At 34.8% G+C, this 23,584-nt stretch overlaps 1 protein-coding gene across 1 annotated transcript in view; it reads left to right on the plus strand.

Annotated features, from left to right (window-relative positions):
• The window catches only part of Mdr49 (Multi drug resistance 49), a 93,735-nt gene that overhangs the window by 4,313 nt on the left and 65,838 nt on the right, over positions 1-23,584 (plus strand). The window contains exons 2-4 of the mRNA XM_018519527.1: positions 7,880-7,976; positions 9,764-10,187; positions 12,405-12,667. The gene's annotated coding sequence lies outside the window, so the exon portion shown is untranslated. The remainder of the gene's footprint in view (positions 1-7,879; positions 7,977-9,763; positions 10,188-12,404; positions 12,668-23,584) is intronic.

Genomic DNA, 23,584 nt, shown 5'->3' on the forward strand with positions numbered 1-23,584 from the left:
AATGTTATCTAGGATATGATCCTGAACAACATTCAAGAGGTTTTAGCCATCGGTCGGATACCTTGCGTAATGCTAATGTTGGCGGCGGTACTGTAACATTCGAGCCTTATAACTCGAGAAGTACTTAATGAAAAAATATTTTATTATAGTGTTTTGGAAAGCTCTTGAGATAAGAATATTCAACGAAAAATGGGGCTTCCCATTTAAAAAAATGACCTTGACCTTCAAATAACCTTGAAAATGAAGGACAAGGTCATTGTCAAGGTCATAGTTCAATCAGCCCCTTCATATCCAACAATTTTTGTTTTAAACATTTTTTTATTTAATCGCGATGTTTCGAGTTATTTAGCTGTCTAAGTTAAAATGGGTCACCCTGTATATATAAAGTCTACGAAAAAAAATAAATTTTTATTGTACATGATAATGAGTTTTCCAAAAATTTGTAATAAGTTTTAAGACTTATTATATAGAAAATATTCTTTGTTAAAGATATATTAATCATTTCAAAGAAAAAAATAAAGTAAGTAATGACTTTTCTTAGGAATACAATGATATTCTTCTGTGCATACAGAGAATTGTACACAGGGATATAGTTTAACGTCGATTCTGAACGACGATTTTGTTTATAGAAGTGCACATGGCAAGTATACTCTCGGTGGTTTGCCATTGCCTGCCAAGAGAAGTTACGAGCGTACGAAAAATTGTTCGTTTCTGCCTGGGATCGAACCCGTGATCTCTGACATAGCAGTTTCATATGCTGCCAGTTACGCCACGCTCGCGCTCATTCATATATATATATACACACACATAATGCATGTACTTTTACATGGATATTACATGTTTATGATTGGAAAATTAGTTAAATATGACTGGAAATTTTCTTTTCCAGATTTTTTAAAGTAAAAATACATATTAATGGTAAAATATATGTGAAAGTACTACTTTTATGTAAAAATAACTTGTAGTTTTAAATTTAAGTGATATTTTTACAACGAATAAACAAATAAAAAATAATTTCATGCGAAATTACAGAAAAATGGAATTTTACATTTATTGTATGGTTATTGTAGCAAATCAGAATCTGTACACTCAACGCGCTAAAAAAAAAGATGGGAGGCAGAGACGCGAGGCAAAGAGGCTAGGTATGCTTGCCTTTATATTTTACATTTTGTATGTGAAATTCAATGTTCAATGGAATTCCAAAAATATATATATACATATTGCACGTGAAGTTAATATAATTTGTAATTTTCCATGTGGATTGCAATATTACATGATCATGCTAGTAAGATCATGAAAGATTCAGTATAATCATATAAATACTTCTTTCACACACACAGTAAGCGTGCGATTATAGCTCAGCGCTAGCATGTTAGGTTAATGCTCCAGAAGTCGTAGGTTCGAATTCCGCCGATACCGTATATGCGTTTTCAAAAATTATATGCATATGTTTCTAACGCAAGACGTTATTTTGTATGTAAAATTCCATGTTCGATGGAATTTTGAAAATACATATTGCATGTGAAATAAATATAATGTAGGCTACAATATTATATGATTATGCTGGGTCGAAAAAAACCCAGTATAATCATGTAATTTCACACAAATATTTTTTTCAGTGTACTTTTTTTTTTCGTAGAATTTTCGGAAATTGATAAAATATGGCGAATTAATCAAAACCGATTGCTTCTCATCCACTTTCAAACAATTATTGAAGGATCTCTACAGCTTCTTTTAGCGTCACTTTGAAAAATGCGTCTAAAACACGGTCGAGTGACGTCGTATTACTGAAAGAAGACGAACGAAGCCTTACGAGAGGAGGATTTCAGAGTCGAAAGGAGAGAGCTCCGTCGCTAGGTGACGTTTCCTCGACATCTATCGCGCTCGTCTTGTCCCGTTCTCCAAGCCTTCCTTCCGGATTCGACTCCCGGTAGTTGGCCCTTTCGAGATCTCAAGATGGGAAACGCGAGATGCATGTATCGCGGGTGGTTTATGGAAGTCGGGGGATCTTATTGAATCTGCTGTAATCCGCGAGCGCCCGACGTGTACTCGGATGCTTTTGACAGCGCTCCGCTTTGCTCTCGCGGGCGGATTATATTGATTATATGACGCAACGCCGGCTTTCTCAGAACGATATCGATTTTACAGCGCCCTGTCGACGCCGCGCCGCGCCGTAGGCCTCGACGAGCGCCTCGATAAGCAAGCTTTGATAGTAACCAGAATTTCGTGCGCTGACACCCGACTTCATTAACATGATTATCGTTGAGTCGCTCTTGCAATGCAAAATAATTCTCTAATTGGCGCTTGTTAAATGTAGAAATTACTAATCTATTTACTGTCTTATATCCCTTTTTTCAAGGATATAATAGATGAAGAAATAGGTATATGTTAACAGTCGAGTTCTAGTAAATTAGCACATTGGGTTTTAAAATTGTAATATTGATAGCTAATTTTTATGTGACGATTTATTGCCTGTAATTATACTAATTTACAAAGTTTTATGCAAAAACATATACGAAGATTGTTTCTAAGAATTTTACACGCTTGAATCTGCTATCAAAATATTTCTGTTAGGTCCGACTTTCGAGATATGAGAAAAACATTTTTTTAATATTTATCGAAAACAAATCGGAAATGTTGAGTGTTTAACTTCTGTCTTTATATGACTATGAATCGATTTCACGAATTAAAATTCAGCGATAATTATACAGCATAATGTTTGTTCGCGTTACTTGAAATTCCTTATAAAAAAGAATTTTTGTACTTAAAACGAGATAATTATAGTAGGTATATTCGGACGTTGAAAAGAGAGACAGCGAAGATGCTGAGGGCAAAAAGTGCAAGCAACAAACTTACGTTAATTTCATTTCAATATTCTTGATAACATTTCTCATTTATCATCAAATTCTGATGGATACGTTTGCCTTGCTCATTATTTGTCGTATTAAAATTATTCAGAAAGAATTGCTATATCTTAAAACTTGACATGCTATATATCAGTAAACAAGCATTATTTGTTATCAAAATAATGTCTTTAATCATATGACAAATAACGTCAGTTTGTTTGTTAGGATCTTAAAAGTGACATGCTACGTCTTAAAATTGACTGTATCTTAAAGAGTTCGGCCTGGTGGAATTTTTCTAGCAGTAGACTCAAATTTACCGCGCCAAAATAAAAAACTTGTTTCTTTTTCTTGCACTAAAAAACTTATTCGAAAAAATTTATAAACTAATGTCATTATAAAGCAAGAAAAGATCAAAATTCGCCCCGTGTTTGTTACATAAGTTGCAAAATGTTGCAAAAGAAGGACCTTGGGCTTATGATTAGCGATATAATTTCAAAAGTATCGATCCGTCGGCGCGATTCGAGCGTGCCATAACGGCGTGCCGTAGGCTTACCGCAGCATACAGGAAGGGCAAGCCTGTATATTTCGCGATCTATATATCTGAACGGCAACCAGAAAACAAGTCGCCCAAGCAATCAGTCAGACTTGTGTGTTCGTGCGCAACTCGCGCTCCCAGCCGGACTTTGAGTTTCAGTGTTTTCGTCTATGCGAGACCATAGGGAATTCTTTGGAACAAACTATCGATTCCAACGACTGGTAGGTTTCTTCGGCTGATGCGAGTGAATCCGGCAGATGCGATATCGCGATATTCCGCGGACTGATAACCGATATCGCCAGGGAGTCTTTTTCGGTGTCGTATTTTTATATTTTTATGGTATTGATAGGGAACATCGACAGAACTCATAACATCGAGGCGCGATGTAATCGAATTTGAACATTGTGAAAGGAAAACGTGATCGCCTTTGCAAGTTCGTTTTCCAGCCACTTCAAAATCGATTTTTCGACACTTGAACATTGAAGACAAATAGATATTGGAGTAAAATTGAAAAAAAAATAACAATTTTGCTTTTCAAATAAATGTTCAGTGACATTAACATTAGAACTGCCAAAGCTATCAAAATGACTAGGCAATTTTTTTCTTCAATTTGTAACGGTGCATTGTTTGAGGTTTTTCTTTCGTTGTAATATGTAAATGATTAAATTGGTCAATTTATTGTTCTGCGCTTTATCCCTTTTTTTTAAAGCTGTAAAGTCATTTTCCATGACTTTTGTTGTAATATGTAAATATTGAAAATGATTAAATTAATTTATTATTCACCTTCATCCATTGTTTTGAGGACATATGTAAAAGTAAAAATAGATAAGTACATATATGACGATCGATTCTAGTAAATTAACACATTTAGTTTTAAAATTGCAATAATGATAGTTATCTACTTCATATTACAGCTTCTGGTGTCACATTCTTATAATATTGATCAATATTAGTATGTGTGTGTGTGTGTATATATATATATATATATATATAATACTCCGGCGCTATGTAATAACGCTCCGGTATGTTGTACTTCGTAAGGAACATCATGCTTCATAAGGAATTCATCTTCAATAATGCATTCTTTGAATTTTAAGATAATAATAAGATGCCTATAATTAAATATTAAAACGTTTATAAAACAGAAAAATCTAATTTCCTACAAATACTTACAACATAAATAAAATTGGTACATCAGGCTTTGAAAATGAGCAGCTTAATAGAAATGATAAGTCCGCAGTTTATATTAACTTTAAGAATAGCCAATTCATTTGTTTCAAGTTAAAAAATCTCACAAAAATAACTGCTTATTAAATATTTATAACTTAATATTTTGAAACCAGGCTATGTAATGAATATGCTTATTGTCATATTAGAAGTTATAATAATAAGAACACTAAAATATATGAGAAGTATATTAAGGTGTGCGTTCATGGACAAGTTTAAATAACACTCCTCTGCCTTTGAAATGTTTCGTAAGAATGTAAATATTATGCTTATATATCGCCTTATCGATGTTATGTAAGACGCTCCGTTAATATTTTATGTATCGATGAAAATATAGGAAACAATTTTATGCAAATATATTTTATACAAAGTAAACAATTCTATAATGTTATATAAATACATAATAGATGCTATTGATATAAATCAATAATCTCAATTATTAATAAAGCTTCACTGTTTAATAGTTTCTTTATTCGAGACCCTATTGGACCTACAAATCAATATCCGTTGCCATTAATGTAATATTAATTATCATTTAGCAGAAAGAATGATAAATCATCCACAGAATTAACGATTAAATAAGAATTTTATCAAATAATTATATATCTATTAATTTGAATTCCATTGTATTCTGTTAGAATAGATATGCAATCAAGCGTACTTACCTGATCGTAAAAATAGATTATCTAAATAAAAGAAGATTTTAAAATTGAATCTTAATTTAAATATTAATTTATTATATAATTTTAAATTAATATTTAATTTTAAAAAGTTTTATTTAAATTAAATAATAATTAAAAAATTAATTTAAATTTCTTTTTCTTTCTTTAAATTGAAAAATCTTAAAAAGAAATAAGTAATGATGTTAAAATATCCTGCATAAAATTAAAATTAAAATAGCATCGGTGCAATATGATTTTTTTTTTAATGTAAGATGTCCCAAAATGCACTTTCCACGGAAGTTTCGCGATTCTGTGACAATGTAGGGATATTTCTTTTAGCAAAGGTGTTAAAACAGCTGAGAAAAAACGAGTTCGTCGTCTTGCCCTCCGCGTTTTCACAAGATATCGCGACAAGAAAATATGCCAGGGTTATGGAGACGTTGATATTTTTATTAAGGAGAGAAGGGAAACATATATATGACGATCCCGCAATATCCAGCATTTCGTCCATTTCTTTACCCCATTGATGGACATTATGAGTTTAACCGACATAGAGGCTTCCTCCTGCTAATATCGAATACCTACATCGACCATCGCTATTCAAGCCCGGACCTTTGTGTAAAAGAACGATGATTAAAGGACTATATACCAGCCATCTGCTGATCACGTACAATTTTGTCGAAGCTGCTTACATATGTAGAACGATCGGAATTATCGAATTTTATTTAAGTGCGACAACAAACGTAAAGCGCGAGAACGTCGACTTCAGATATAAACAGACAGACAATGCGTTCTTCGCGAGAGATCTCTCGAGTGACTTTTCGCGACGTCTTCTCGGTCCGGTTGAATTCCACGGGGAGACTCTGCTCACAAGACTTTACTTAATACTCGCCAACATCCGTAAGAGAAACGATCAACAATACCGTAGGTAAGCCCATACGGATAAAGTGACACAACCACGGAAATTGAAAATGCGGGGAATGTCGCGGGTATGTTTCGTCTGTCCGACGAGATTTCTCGGTCGCGATGTTTAACCGAGATATTTCGAGATAAAGAGGAAGAATCGGTGCGGTCTGCATTTTCTCACGGAGAAGATCCCCGGCGTCTAGGCGCGCATCCCTCACGTATTTCACGGACCCCGGGGGCGTTTGCGGAATTCTTGTTTGCGACGGGGGAGGAAATCGGGAGAAGAAGGAAAGAGGACGAAGAGATGGAGGAGTGAGAATTCGCGCAAGAGAGGAGTCGTCGAAGACTCGTCGACTTCTTCTCCGCTTCTTCGCGCGCAAAAGTTCGAAATACAGCCCCGAGGTGGCGAGTAACGGCAACGGCGGAGATGATTGATCGCAAAGAGCGCGCGGTGCGCTTCGAACGCCACAATGGGGACCAGAAATATGAGACCGGAATAAAATTCATAGCCGTTGCCAGGGGAGACGTTAGGCCGCGATTGAGATGCAAATAAGAGCGAGACACCCGGTAGCGGTGGGCGACTTCGTGGCATCTGCGTAACTCATTCGTACCGACGACAGAAGCGTTTGTGGCAGAGAATTTTTTATGAGCTCAGGAAGCCGCTATCTGTGCTTCGAAGTTTTCGGTGACTTCGAGGAAATTTTTTCGACTAGTGGGACGCCCGACAAGGATCTTCGTTCGTATCGCGATGAATGTTTATTTGAAAGCCGCATAAAGAATATTTTAGGAAAGTAGGCTACATCAGGAAATGTATAGGGATCGATACCTATTTTAACCTTCAGCTGACATGCGACGATTTTGGTTCTCTTCCTCTATTCTTTTTTTCATTTTAATTTATCGTACAATTATTTTATTCTACATTCAGAAAAAAGGTACCGATGGCACACTCTAGAGGTGGCAACTATATAAGTTTTATATGTAAAATTTATGTACATAAGTGAAAATAAACTAGGATAGAGCAGGGCTAATTGAGTCAAGGGACAAGTTGGGAAATGCAAATACCTAAATAACTAAAATATATATCAATATATATATATATATATATTTTACAAAATATATATAAATTGCATAAGATAACACAAAGACGGAGATTATTGTGCCAAATGCAACAATTCATGTCCGGTTGTCAACAGCCGAATGCGTGCGTTTTTTAAGTAAGGAAACGACATATAGAATTAATGTAAATAATCGAATAAACTAAAATGTTTAATAAATAATTTTATAGTTGCAATGATTATAAAATAATTCATTCAACTATATGTATGTATGGACATTAATTCTATAGATGTATAAAACTTATATAATTGTCATCATTATAGTTAATATCACTATATATGTTTTTTCTCTAAATATAATCATTATTCCTTACTCTAATTTTAATAAAATAATTTTGCCTTTATTTCGAGTAACTGCGATGGTTAAAGTTTACAACTAAATTAATGAGACCCATGTTTATTGTTAGAAAATGTTTAAAACTCAGATTTCCACGAGCATAAAATTGCCATTTCAGGCTGTAGTGACTTTAATCTCACGTGTAATTGTATATATATACATATACATATATATATATATATATATATCCGCCGTCATAACGTTTATGCATCTTCTTTCATTAATCGTAGTACGATCTTTTCTTCTTTCAGTTAAATTTACCAGCGGATGGATATCGCTCTCGTCGGCTCGAAAGGCCGTTAAAGGTATTATTCGTTAGCGTGGAAACATAGCCCGTGCCCGATGAGTGTGAGTATCGTTTCGCACGGAATATTCCTAATTTCGTTAACTGTACATTATCCAATTACGCGCAATCGTTTTCCACGTGATCGCCATTATTCTGATCGCGCCCGGCACATTATCGTTCGTTTCCAAAAGCGATTCGCTGTTCATAGCGATTTGGATCCGTACGATTTAGATCCACAGGATCGCGTTGCTTTTTTTTCTACAAAGCGGATCAAGCACGGCTAATGGTTTTTCTCCCTTACATATCACGATTACGTATCGCAATTGCCACCTAACGGAACGGTGACTCTCTCTCTCTCTTTTTCCAATAATTAAGTGCACGCGTTTTGTGGCAATCGATCGCGTGTGACTCACGAAGGAGTATGAGGGAACTCGGCATGCGCGTACATTTCTGGTCTCATTATCGTGATTGTGTCGAAGCGATTCCGTAGAAAGAATTAAATCCGACAAAAGAGTCGTGAGAATGTCGCTACCATTACGGTATAAATCGACCGCTATATATAACGTACGGTGTTGCACGTACCTGCTACAGCTGCATCGCCTGCTCGTTCCTTATTGATCGCGCTACAGGGCTCTAAGCGCCGTAAGAAACTACATAAATTAATCATGAGACGAGAGAGACTTGCCGCGGGCTCTTAAACGGATCACGTCACTCCTGGTGGTATTAGAAATTAAGGATAATTAGGAGAATTAAGATAGAATGTCGACGCGTGCGCTTTATTTTCTTTCTGTTGGCGACAAAAAGAATTATTTATTTTTCTATTTAGCAGGATCTGCCCTAAATTATATTATTTCGGGGCAGACTGAATTACGGGGCACGTAAGAAGTATATAAATTAATTAAAGCAGACGAGAAAAGAGCCGCTGGCAAACTCAGAGATCATAACGTAGATTCAGTGACGTTAAAAAATAAATAGGAAAAGATATTGGCACATATAAAGCTTTCTAGACCTTGGGAGGTCAATTCTTCACATACGGACATGTGAAGAAATAAAATAATTGAGGATTAGTTCTTATGATAATATCTGTAACGATATAAAATACGAATAGCGGAATAGCGTAACAATATAAAATAAGGAAAAAGATACGTACCGCGACAAAGAAAAGTAGTATTTTGTGTAGGCAGCACTGTGAAATAAATTATACTGAGAGTGTTCAATCCAGTTCCAGAATAATTTATTTGCGACGTTTCTGGATTTGTGTGATTCTATTTACGTGAACGATCCGAATGAAGTTGCATCACTCTCCAGTTTTTATATAAATATCTAAACTTCCTATATATTTATTGCTTTGTTATATTAATATTTCAATTTTCATAAAAGTTGAAAGTATAATACATGTATTAATATAATAGCCCATATATGGGATCTTTTACAGTCATCAATCAATTTATATTTAGTACAAAATCGGTTGTATGCAGATTTGTTGTTATATTCTCAAGATTTCTGATTCTCAAGAGTAACTTAAATCAGAGTGTCGAGATGCTATGATATTCTGAATTATGTTATTGTTAAATTAGAGAAATAAAATAAAAAATCTGGCGTACTTAATTTTTCGAATCAATTACTGTACACCTCTTTTTGGAACAACAGTAAACTAGTTTTCACCCATCTAGAACGCGATTAAATGATGTGTGTAATAAGATTGGGAACAGAGCAACAAATTAGCACATAAATTGAAGTAAATAGAACTTGATTGGCGACAGTAAGAATTCCAGCTCAATATGGGTGAATACAATAATAGATATTACGACATAGATATCTGACAAGTGCTGTTTTTTCCACGTTATAGATTCGATGGACGAGCAGCCATATGGTGAAGCCGAGGAGGTTTATCGGAAATACCAACAACAAAATGATCAATATACGGAAATACTTGTAGATATCTTAAAGAGATAATTTAATGATAAGAAACATTGTTCCTCGTTTGTTCCTCGTGAGTCACGTACAAAAATAGGTCCTGTACGAAACTTATCAGGAAACTGACGGCGAATATTTACATTGTGAGGGCATAAAATCCGCCGTCGTGTGTTGTAAGAAGAGTTTACAGATTCGTCAACAGGTCGCAAAACATTTTGCCAGGTCTCTACGAGCCAGGAGACGAGTACTAGATCCGACGAGAGCGGATCTAGATGTGATCGTACTTGTGATTGATCGATTTGTTTTCTCGCATTTTATCCAGATTTAGAGAGACTTTTTTTACTTTTTTTATTACGGTGAGTAATAAAACACAATATCAAGATACAATATAACATTCGTTTCCCACTAGATATTTAATATATAACTAGTAGTGGCCAATTAATCACTTATTTTGGGTACTAAAAATATTGTCAACAATACTGCAATGTCTATTTATTCACAATTTGATTGATTTGTGATTTATTCTTAAAACCAAAAAAATATATATATATATCATTGTTCTTATTCATTTACTGTTAACAGTACTTTTAATATTCAAAATAAGTGATTAATTGGCTAGAATATTCAATTTCTATATAAATATTATTCCTATCTCATGCGAAAATTCAGATAATGAAATCAAACAGAATTTGTGTAACAGAGCATACACAATCGCGAAAGTTACGAACGCCAGAAAGGTCGTAGAAAGTTTTCGAATATATAGGACGTGTAGAACGGAGAGAATATTTTTTGCGTACGACTGGCATGTACCAAATTACCATGCTGCGTGGAACGTAATTGCGAATTCGTAGTGAAAGCCGTTTTCGCAGTGCTAGTAGTCGAGATGTACAATAAACGTGGTCGCGTGTATCCGGTACTCTAAAAGCTGTATGAACAAGAAGAATAGATAAAACATTCAAAATATAATAGCGCTTCGAAATTCTAACGAAAATAATAGGTAACAAATAAAAAAGTTATCGTTCATTTGTTCATTTGATTATTTACAGGCTTGTAAGAGAAGGGGAATCTTGTCTAAACATTTTACACCTGGTCATTTAGATAACCTTTACTTTATATGTAATAACAAGTTTAAACATAAGACTGACAACATGCTGTATAATTTATTTTATATTGCATTGAGAAGAAACTGAAAACGTTGCATATTAATTTAGAATACAATAAAATAAATTTTTTTACGCACCGACAACCACGTTGGTTCTTAATTAGCTTTTTCACTTTTCTTTAATAAAATGTGTAATATTAATACTGAAATGTAATTTTGATATAATAACTGATTGTAGAGGAGAGAATAAAAGGATGTTCTTTCTAATTTCTTTTATATTTCCGTTCTTTTTCTACGAGCAACTCCAAATGATAATTTTTGAGTTACAAGTAATCGAAAGGGGTATAACGACTGATTGTAAAAAAATGAAAGTATGTTCTTTCTTATTTCTTTTATGTTTCCGTTTTTTTTCTATAAGTAACTCATAATTAATTTTTGAGCGACTCAAATTGAAATAATAACTGATTGTACTTAAAAATAAAAGTACGTTCTTTCACTGAGAGAAAGGATTTTGTTAATTTAGCAAGCCACCAGTACCTTTAACCGGTGATCGGTAAATATGTGACAACAAATTTTGTTGTTGTGGTTGCTGCTATACCAACCAATTATTAGTAACAGAAACAAACTATACAGAATCTAACCTAGCTTTTGAATAGACTTTAGCTCGTTTACATAGAATTCGTAGATGATCGCGTGGAGTCTTAAATCGTAGGAAACCGACCAAGCACAGTAAAATATAGGGAGAATACTTGACTAGAATTAGTTAATTTCTTACGATTTGAGACCCCCTGCAACCGTCTACGATTTATATATATATATATATATATATATATATATATGAGCCTCTTATTTGCTAGCGATACTATTAATTATTACTTTATATTTCCTTTCTTTTTTTCGCAAGTAACTCAAAATGACAATTTTTTATTTATATTTTGTTGTTGTTGTAGCAAATAAGCAATATGTAAAGAATATTTTAAAAAATTCTATGTTGATGAAAGAATATATTAAACGTTCAATATGCATGCTTATTTACAAGTATTATGAGAAACGATTAGGCACAGAAATTCTGACGTAATGCACAAGTCTTACGGATATCCAATACTAAAAATGGTTTTAAAAATATATCAGCCGATCAAGTCAATTCAGTTCACTTCATGTACTGCAAGAAACGAGGAATTGTACGGCAATTCATCATAATTCACGACGGTATAGTCGCGAAATAGTGAGACATTTACAACGATCCGCTTCGACAATCAAATGGCAAACCACTTGATCGTTTAAAAACAACTTGATCGAATTTAACGTGTAGTCAATATAACAATAATTTGTCGGCGTATTGCGCGCGTTCTCAAGCATACTGCTGTTGAACAATCATTGAAGCTAATCGATTATTCAAAGAAGTCTCTTTCTCCGCTAGAAAAGCTATGGGGAAACAAACGGCATAATTTAATCGTTCTTGTGCTTTCAGATTTTAGATACTATCGTTTATTTTACGGAGGAGAGGAAGTGCAAGCCGAAGATATAATCGAGAGTATTATCGGCAGTATTTATTACGTTCGCAACTCACGTGGTATTAGTGAAGAAAGAAACTAAAGCAGATTTACATATCGCAATCGAGGAGACACGTGCTCGGACACTCTGTGGGAAAAACGGATGGTGTTTTAAACTCGCAAAGTTCGATTAAAATTTTCGACTCTCATGTGCCGTATCAGGCAGAGTTTCGTCATAATGGTGAGTAATATCCGCACATTTTATAAATTAATTTACGCTCTTATGCGCTCGAAAATGTAAAATCTCATTCATTATGCTCGCCATTAAATCGTCGTTTCGCTTTACGTAACTCGATATACATAACAAATGCTGTCCATATTGGCGCACGTAATCCAAATAGCACGGTATGTACCTAAGCGATACATGTACATATATTGTGTAAGCTCGGCAAGCGACTCGCCAAGCCGATAACCTTCGTCACGGTCGAACGTCTTGTGAATCTGCCTGGCTACTCCAATCCCGTGGTTGTCGAACGAGCGGAAATTCTCGCTCGGTTCCGATTGCCCTTTACAAGATTTACACCGCGCACCCGCATATTGCTGGAGCGCGGAATTGTATTGTCATTCATGCAAATTTCGATGAGCGAGCGGGGGAATTACGTTCGCGAAGTTCCTCCCATTAATCAACGTTTCCTATTGCACTTAGGAGATCAGCTCTCGCGTGCTGCGCACCGCCTAAACTCCGCAATCTAATTTATTTCTCGCGTTTCTCGCGGACACGTGAAAACGTCCGTGAATTCTCGATAAAAAATCGAGGATGCACCACGTTTTTTTCTCCGTTAAACCTGTACAATAAGGATCAACGTCGATGTACATACATACGATATTGGCTGCGTTCAAAAAACAAAACCGCTCTGTGAACGTTGTGATTATTTAATTTCATTGAGATTGGCTCTTGTCTTCGGTTTTTATTGAATCTAAATACAAACTAATCGTAAAAAGAATCTCGATGCGTTCACTAAACGGCTTTATTTTCTGCACTTTAACTTTTAATATCAACGACAATATGCCAATACTTTACTACACACAACGGGTCTCGTATTTCGTGTCTCGAGTTAATTTTCATGACTTTTACAAATATACAAAAATTATTAAGTGATATATTTGCATATTTTTTATGAAAATATATTCGTTACTACTAACTATATTAAACTAATAATTGTATAATTTTGTATAATTTTTCTTCGAAGCTTCGAACATTGAAGTATTTAATAGTGTGAACGTAGTCATTGTTATTTAGACGTTTTAAGTAACATTTACATTATGACATACATGAAAGTTAAAAGTAACAAATGGTTATTTAACTCAAGGGATTAGGTTGCTCCTTTGATGTCTAATAGCGTGAATGCGGCCATTGTTATCTGAACATTTAATGCACGACATTACCGTTTGCATATGTATCGCGGGATGTTCTCGCATGCGACTGACATTGAAAATTAGCATGTAAGATCGGCCGTGTTATGTAGATCGACGCGAGTCTGATGCAACAGGCACTCTCGTACGTTCCGCGAACGTGAGAAAGCCTTCCAGAAGCGAGAAAGGTCCATCTACGTTTACCATAATGCTTTAATCATGGGGGATCGTGATTGTAAGGAAAGAAGCTATCGTAAGCATTGTTTGTATAAGGGAAGCCCGGGTAGCGTGGACACGTGTTAAGATTGAGAAGAAAAAATAACACAATTAAAATTGAGATTAGAAACCATTTTTATTCTTATAAATCTCTTAAAGGACTTAACTTTGAAATAAAATTAAAAAAAATTAAAAAACTTTAACATTAATATGTCGTTTTAGTTAAAACATAAAAAAAGAGAAACCATCCGCTTTGTCCGACCCCCCTGGGCAAAGCGAATGGATCACTCGAGCAATGCAAATGAAATTTAAAAAATTAGAATTAGTCTTGGCAATCGTCACAAAAGTAGCTACCAAATCCTCTATATGTAGTGCAGCTTTCATGGGCCCATTTGGTGCAATAACTGCACTGAATTAGTCATAAACAAATCATCATACTGCATTGTGGTAAAAAATAAACAAAAATGAGATGTAAACGAACACGTGTCTTTCGTACACTCGAAAGGTCGTCTGTCCCTCCATATTCCCAGTATTTTCATTGTAATCATATACCGAGTAAAGAGGATGGATCATCCGCTTTGCCCAAAGGACCTACCTGGCGCAAATTTGCAGAGGTTAGAACAAGTTAAAGCACCAAGTGAAAAATTTTAACTTCGAATACACGTTTAAAGACACAGAATTTTTATAAAAAATCATTCACACTGGTGTTAAAGAACAATTACAGATAATAATTAAGCTACGTACCTAAGGAAAAATCGCAAGAAAACATTCAATTTTCTATATGTCTCTATTAAATACAAACGAACGCAATCATATGTCGTTTCATACTTTCATAACGTCGCTGGTCGGTTATTTCTTCAACTGCTAAAGACTCATAGCGTAATCTCATATACATAGATAAGCGAAAGTAAAATTTGCTTTACCCAGGGCGTTCATTTTGTCCGGGCTTCCCCTACATAAAATCATAATGCGTTATAATTACGTTCTGTGTTGTACAATATTTAGTCGTTTGTCAACGGCTAATGTTTTATCATAAAGAGAAATAAATTAATTATTGTGTGTGCTACAACATTAATAATACAACTATGTTTACTAAAAAAAATTGTAAAAAAATGATAATGAGAAAATAAGTTAATATAGGTTATGTTAAACACAAATTACATACATCCCAAATTACACTTAAAATAACAGAATCACAAAAGAAGAGTAGAATGTATTGCACATAAGATGTTGTGTGCCAATATATTTATAAACACTCATTTCTTCATGTTTCGAGAAGACTGCCTCATTGGTTATCAAAATGCCACATAAGCATCGTAAGTGATTGTAATCAGTAATTGTAAGAATTGACCAATCACAGTTAAATATTAGAAGAATATTTGACAATAATTTGTCAATTCTTACAATTACAGTAACTTAAAACTACGTTCACAAAAATGTAGAATGGGGTTTAGTTCATCGTTTATAATATGAAAGGTAAGCTTAGATATACGAAGTAAGAATAAGAAAGTAACCAATCATAGTCGATTATTTTTCTCACATCCGATTGTGAAAGATCAATTTCTTACTCTTACTTTTTATACCAAGTTTACTCCGCATATTGTAGACGACGCATAAGAGGCTTTTTACAATAAGCCAAACTTTAAGTCATAAGCCGTAAAAAATCGATCAATCACAGCTGAAAAGAATAATCTATGATTGGTTAATTTTTTACGACTTAAAGTTTAGGTAGTGATTTATTGTAGAAAGTCTATAAGAAATTGAGTCAACTCATATGATGAGCTTACGATAACAACAAGCATTGCAATCGTCGTAAAGAGCTTATGATTATAGATATTACAATAGATGTAGATGAGCCTTTACCGGTGCAAACTGGCTCGTAATGCAGGTCGAAGGTATCTCAGAAAGCGATCCCGCAGGTTCATCGACTCTGGTAGTGACAATCAAACATGAGGCACAGTATCCGCTTCATAGAGGAACAGAAACTCCCCGCCGTCTATGACAGGATTGTGTTACTAAGCTGGAGAGATAATGTTCCGTAATTGCGCGTCTCGCGCAAATATCAAGCAAATACGGCAGTATATCGTTCGTGGTGCAATTAAAACGGTATCGCGTTTCGTTTCCGAGTGATAAGCGACGTGGCTGCATGCTCGCGCGGTAATCGTTATGAAAAACGGGCGGATCGAGTGAATGAACCTAACGAAAATTAATGCGTGCAAGAGAGCGCCGGGCGTTTAAGCATTATGCTTCTAGCAGCCGTTCCATCACTGCGTGGAATATTGAATAGTTCTGCAAAGCGACGTGCTATCCTTATAAAACCAGTTCCGTTCCTTTCTTAGAATACTATTCTCTTGTCTCCCTTCAGAACGAATCAATCTCAATCGTCTGTTTGATATAATTATCGGCACAATCGATCGCAATTGCGTTTCGATGTCGGCGCGTAAAGAAAAAGATGGTGGGCGTTCGTGCGTAAATCCGATTTTGGATTAACGCGATGGGAAACAAAGAGCGAATAATGTACTTTCGATTTCCGCGAATGAATATTTCTTTCTCTTTCCTTCTCTTTCTTACAGTCCTTGAAACACAACGTAAGAATTCATGTTTATACTTCCTTTCGGTTGATTCGTTAGTTAGTCAGAGCGACCGCAGAATTTCGCTGTAAATTCCACGACTTGGTGGTTTCTGTTCAGGGCATCTCTCTTCACCGCTGGAAACGACGGGTGCGCAATCGTTAATACCCGGCTCCTAGCAATTAATCGACTTTCATTATTTCCATTGATTGCAACTTAAATTATTACGAGAGACTTCATCTCTGCGATCTTCTCGTCACGAACAAAGCAGGGCGGTGCCAATATTCCAGCACGGATCGCAAAAACCTTATTTCGTGTTCTATGCTGCTGATACCAAAAAAAGTTTACTCCACGCGCAGATTGTTGTTTCCGCTTTCGTCGTCCGCGAACTTTACGATTTCGCAAACAATCCAAAAGTCTAAATCTGTCGCTATTTAATTACGCGGAATTATTAATCGGAATATAAAACTTGCGAGATAATAATTAACTCCCTCCAGAGTTGTCTGTCGATCAATTAAATCTCTTATTAAAAACGTCGAACAATGAAAAATGAGGAAAATATCTGAATGAAAATGAACAAATCAGAAGATTCTAATCATATCAATCAGAATCTGGTTATCTTTAGAATTATGATTCAACCAGAAAATTTTGATTTACTCATTTTTAATTAGAATTTCAATGAATGCAACCAGACTCTTTTTCCAATTCAATTTTTTTTTATATTCAATTGCAAATTTGAATTATTCTTACTAAAATATATTTACAAGGGAACCATCAAAATTGTCACTCACCGATTTCAATAGATTTTTGATATTAAGTTATAGAATTTCCCCAACAGCACAAAAGTTGCAGCAGTATTGCTGCAATATTGTAGCAATATTACACGTTGCAGCAATGTTGCAGTAATATTGTTGCAAGTTTTGTGCTGTTGGGGTTAATACATATATTAGACCCATATTTTTTTATCTGCTTAGCTCAAGGTTTAGGAGTCAAAATAACTCCTGGAAAATAACGGATTTTTCTCGGCAAATATCTTCTAAACTATAAGATATATGAAGAAATGTTTTATACAAAACTTTGATGGTATTATATACTTTTCATGACTTATTTACGTTTGTAAATATATTAAAATAAGAGTATACAATACCATCAAATAAAGTTGTTTAATGTATTTATATTTTTCAAAAATGTTAAATTTTTTAATTTATTGCCAGGAAATGTTTCGATCGCTAAGCTGTGAGCTAAGTAGATCAAAAATATAGGTCTAATATTTTTTAATGCTCTACAAAGTTTATAGTATATCCAAAGTCCATCAAAATCGGCGAGGGATAATTTCAACGGTTTCTTTGTCAGTATTCTTTTTTTATGCGGGTTATGTTAGTCTGATTCCTTAAAATTAATTAGTGCATTATATTAACACGAATTAAATGGGTTTTACAGAATATTGCCCCTGGCAAAAATTTTTAATGAGACATTGTGTTTGTATATATTTTTGAAAAATTTTGTCAATAATTACACTATTTGTGAAGAGTTCCATTGATGATTATATCGTTTAGAAGTACCGTTTAGAAACACCTATAATGAATCCTCTACTAACATTAACATAACATTTAGGAAACTATAATAGAAACTATGAGACTATAAAAACGCTACTTAAACACTTCATAGTCACAAACATATTATAAACAACTCTATATTTCAATTTCCATCTCATAAACAAATCGATACATGTGTTAAAGTTCAATGAAACGTTTACGTAACACTGAGCAAACTCCTTATAAATTTTGAATAAATATATTAGTTTCGCCAGGGATTCAATAACTGTGGAACCAATAACTGTGTTACAAATTTTAGTCAACTTCGGAGGGCTAACATGCTTTAAGAAACGAGCGTAGATTACTAAAGAAGATTCTGTAGAGCACTCAAGAGCACCGTAATTGACGCCGTTAATCGATCGACTTGATGGAACTGCAAAACATGCACACGCAAAAAGCTCATTCTTTGTTCTTGAGATTACGGGACGTGACTAAGACGCTTGATTAAAAATTATTGTGCACAACGTGTTGGAAAGATAACGGAAAGACGAGCGGCACGTGTGCAGATTGTCGCATGTAGGAAAAAAGAAAAGACATTCTTGGCCGAGATACACTGACCATGACTGAGCGGTCGAGCGCGAAGTCGACCTTGCACTGTAACGATAGCGTTAATAACGAATGTATGAACGTATGTCGCTGCACCAACGTCAGTAGTGTGACTCTTTCCCATTTTTCCATTTTTCTTAGCAAAGGTATTTTTCAGCAGCAGCAATGGGAAAGGAATGTAGTTAAAAAAGAGAGACAGAGAAAGAAGATAGCAGAACACAACGCCTGATTCGCATGGAACGCAAATGAGCTCGTTTCTCCTTTCCTCTAGTGTCGGTACTATCGGTTTAAGCGCGACCACGTGGAAAGCTCACGTGCGTCAGCGGTTTTCCGTATCTCTGGCTCCGATTCTGTGTTTTCCGCCGCGCTCGATTAAGCGTCCGCGCGTTCCCGTATAGAGCAACCACGGCAGAATAATTAGCGGTAAAATGGCAGAACGGGAGAAGGGGAGTATCGATCTATCTCGTTATTGGAGCATTCCAATATAAAGCGAACTTTATCGATGATTTAGCGAGGAGAATATTTTTGGCTTCGTTCGGCCAATATATACATATTTAGCTACGATTGTTTGAATGAACAATAGTAAGTGAAAATCAATCGAGAAACTTTTAACATAAATAAGTAAAGAAGGCCATTGTATTAGGCCAAAGCGAGTCTTGATGCTTAATTCAGGAGTAATTACATTTTTTTCGTAAACGGTCATTTGTCGAAAAAGCATTTCGGCTAAATTTTATAGTCATCATTAGTAAGATGGAGCATACAAATCCTATACCTAGTACTTTCCACATTAATATATTTCACGTGAAATCGCTAAATGTATCCTTCTAACAATATGATTAGAATTATCCTAAGTAATTATATGACTGGATAATATAAATGTATACGTGTATCCCAAGGTCACACAAACCGCAAGAGAAAATTAATTAATTCATGCACGCGTAAGACTTAGATTAAAAAATAAAAGAGAAATAGACAGAGAGAGATGAATAACAAGTCACACTTATATAATTATAAAATAATTAATATAAAAAAATAAATATAATAAAAATAAATTAAATCATTAGTTAGTTAATAAATTAACTTAATAAATTAAAAGTAATGATAAAAAGGACACACAGTTAAGTGTGAAATGTTAACGGTAAAATGTTTTTATAAACAATTTGCGCATTGATTATCGTTGATTCCTATTAGCACAATCTATTACTTCTATGTTTTTTAATTATTGGGAATAATTTCGTTAAATTAAAAAATAAAAGATTTTAATTAATGTAATGTTTTTTTATTGCAGGCTTTCGATGGAATTGCATATTTAAAAGTTTATAAAGAACAATTATTAAAAAAGAAAGAAATGTGATAAACAATATTCATACAAAACAATATTTTATAAAATTCAACTTTTCGCTGCTGGGGTATAAAAACACCCTATAGCTGACTATTCCCGGATTAATAATATTTTTTTAATGTAAATTTTTAGCGAATTCGGTTGGACGCATTCAGTGCACACTGGTGCACATTAAAGTCATACACGAATTGACATAAAGATGTATATTTAATATAAACATAGAAACGGATTAAATCGTAAAATCCTCAATATACGTTACTGTGTTGTTAGATAAAATATATATTCGAAATGTTTACATTTTGCTTTTACACTCAGATTAATGCATAACGATTTAATATACTCTAGTGCGAACTAGTGCGTCCAGTCGAAATCACTATTACAATCTCTGAATGAGACTGTAACGTATTTTCCGGTATTGGCTATCTTAATATTAGTAAGTGTAATAAATCGGCGTTGATAAAAGCGACTACGTTCTTTAGCTTTAGCGATTCGCGGAAAAGATATGTCGGGCATCGCACTGATGACAGGGCAAATGATGGATTATGATCGCGTGATTATTGGATGAGGAAAATCATACGTGATTTATTCTCGCGTGGAGAAATGAAATCGCGTTCCCTCTTTTTTCGCGTACCAATCGCACTCGATAGTACAGGATCGTAAAACGTTTTGAGCGTCGTTCGTGAATTAATAAATTGCCGAATCGAATCAGCTGTTCAAATCAGCTGTTATCTAATTTCGCGGGAAACACAGAACACGTGTACATTACATTAAATCACAATTTATCAAGGACCTCAAAAAAGAGCTGTTCATAGAACGATGACATGCGGAAAACCTTAGTTCTTTCGATGTACCGCGAGAAAAGAAACTTGTATTATGAGAAAATAAATATGTCTGATTTCTCGTTTCTCTGGCCGACATAGTGGAGAGCAGTCGAGAGTAAGCACGACTTCAGGCTTCAATTTTGTCCGAGGTCTTTTCTTGGTAGATGACGCAATGGAGTTCTAGAAAACGTTTTATTTTTGCTGATTTAATGGAAGACTGGCGGAGCATCGAGGCGTCATGATTTCAATTGTGTGTCGGCAAGCGTCCAACTGAATCAAAGTACGCGCTCTCGTTTAGCTGAGTGCGATATATCGCAACTCATGTATCAAAATGTTAAGGAGGCGTGAAGGAGACGTTCAGCGGTTCATTGTCGATCTCGTGTTTGTTACAAGAGGTCGAACTGTTGACCCCGTAGTTGATGCGTATCTCCTCGTTAAGTCGGACAGTTCTGTCATTTTCCGGTTCACTATTTTCACCCGTGATGCGTACCGTGATCATATTTTCTTAGATAAAATAAAGGACAAACTGAAAATTTTAGGACTTCATTTCTAAAAATTTTAGCACTTTGTTCTTGAATCTTTCTAAACTAGTTTGTGACTGACAGAAGTTTGCGCATTAATTTTCTAAACTTTTTTTGCACAGTATTCCTAAAAAAACTTTCAAGTAAAACACAAGTAGATATATCAAAATAACATCAAAGTTCTGGAGAGATGTAGCTGCAAAGTTTATTATTAAAAATTATTTTTCAATTAATCACGACTTATTTTGATGTTACTGTTATTGACTTTGTTGTGCTGTTTAGGCTAATATTACATAAAACCAAAGGACTATACTCAGTTTTATAGAGGAATTTGGGCCCCGGATGAACAACTTTGAGACATGCCTAAAATTTTAAGGTATCAAAAGAGAATAAAAAATTCCATAAGCCCAACTTTATAGAAGTTTCCTGCTAGAACTACCCAAAATTCGCTATTATGACCATGTACCACTAGTCTTATCCAATTTCTCTGCGTCCAGGGCACCTCCCCGCGGTGACAACGGTAACGGATTGTACCAAAGACAATGAAATAATATCTAAAATGTATTTGGTACAGTTCATTAGTCCGGTTGACAGCTATATGGTATCTGGGATATGCCCAATAATTTGACGAAGACATTCATATGCCAGCAAGAACAGTTAATGATGTTTTTTTACTTTTAGAGAGTTCCGATGAGGAAGCTGAAGAGAGATAAAGTCCACATATTAGCCACATTTTAATTAGGCAATTAAAACCTTTTATTTCATACTTTGAGTGTCTCTCTCCCTTCTTCATCGATTAATATATATATCATTTATAATTATTTATTTGGGGTCCAAAAAAGGTTTTAGTTGTCGTCGTCAAGATTGGACATATTTCAGGTACCAGATAATTCGAGAAATCGAATAAAACCAATTCTACATGTTATACAATACATGGTCATAATAGCGAACTTTGAACAGCTGTAGCACTCAAGAGACTCACTTTACAAAGTTGTGCATATGGAATTTTTTAATTCTTTTTTTATGTTCTACAATCCTAGCTAGGTCTCAATGCTATTCAGCCAGGGCCCAAACTGGGCATAATCCTTTGTCGGTTGTTTCCGTAAAAAATCGCTTATTAGTACATTGGACATTGAAATGCTAATTAGAAAAGAATTTCCCGTAATATTATTGATATAAAGTTGAGTTTTGAAAATTGTTTAAATCTGAATCAATGTATAATCACTGACATCAGTCCCAATTATGCCATTGGTAACCACTGACTTCATAGTTAATTCAACTAAATAAGCAATAAAACATGGAATCCCTAATCTATTCTAGTTAACTTTGTTTTAGTATATAAATTTAATGGTATTGGAACTGACGTGCAAGTATCAGTATTTTAATTTATACATAGTGCTTAAATTTTCTTTCTTTTTCAGTTGAATTTTACTGATTCAGATTAAGAGAAAAAATAAATAAACTTAAAGGACAGTTATATAAAATAAAGGATATTGTCCTTTACAACAAAGGACATATGGTCAATGTAGTAATGCACTGTCGAAATCGTCGACGTGAAAGTTGCATCGAGGAGATTCGCAGTCGCCTCGACGCGATATTGCGCGGCGATCTGAATACTCCAGCAAATCGTTCGATCGTATCGACTCACCCGACGAGTTGAGGTAACAATTTGCATTGTTAATCGGAGATCCACTGATAGCCCGTATAATGAACTCCGAGAGTTCGTTATACCATATATGTATGATTAATTTGGGTAATTGCGACACGACCGGAGTACAGTAAATGCAACTCTGCAATATTTTGCGTTATGTGTGCCCAACAAGTTAATTATTCAAATAGACCACGTCTCTCACAACGGGCGCTGTCGCCCACGGGTTTTCTAACTAGCGAGCGGATATATTTTCTAATAAGATAACGTAAACGCATTACGTATGACCCTCTCGTAAAGCAGCAATTCCGTACATTTTACCACGCAATCCTTTCAGCGTTTTACCATCGTGACGAGAAAAATTGCGCCGCGGAGAGATCTTCTCGAGCGCGTTTCAGAAACTTCGAAAGATAAAAAAAATTTGTATATATATATATATTTCTTTCTCTTTTTCAAATTTTTTTTATCTCTCTTTCTATATATATA

Source organism: Trachymyrmex cornetzi, unplaced genomic scaffold, assembly GCF_001594075.2.
Source record: "Trachymyrmex cornetzi isolate Tcor2-1 unplaced genomic scaffold, Tcor1.1 scaffold83, whole genome shotgun sequence".
Lineage (NCBI taxonomy): Eukaryota > Metazoa > Arthropoda > Insecta > Hymenoptera > Formicidae > Trachymyrmex > Trachymyrmex cornetzi.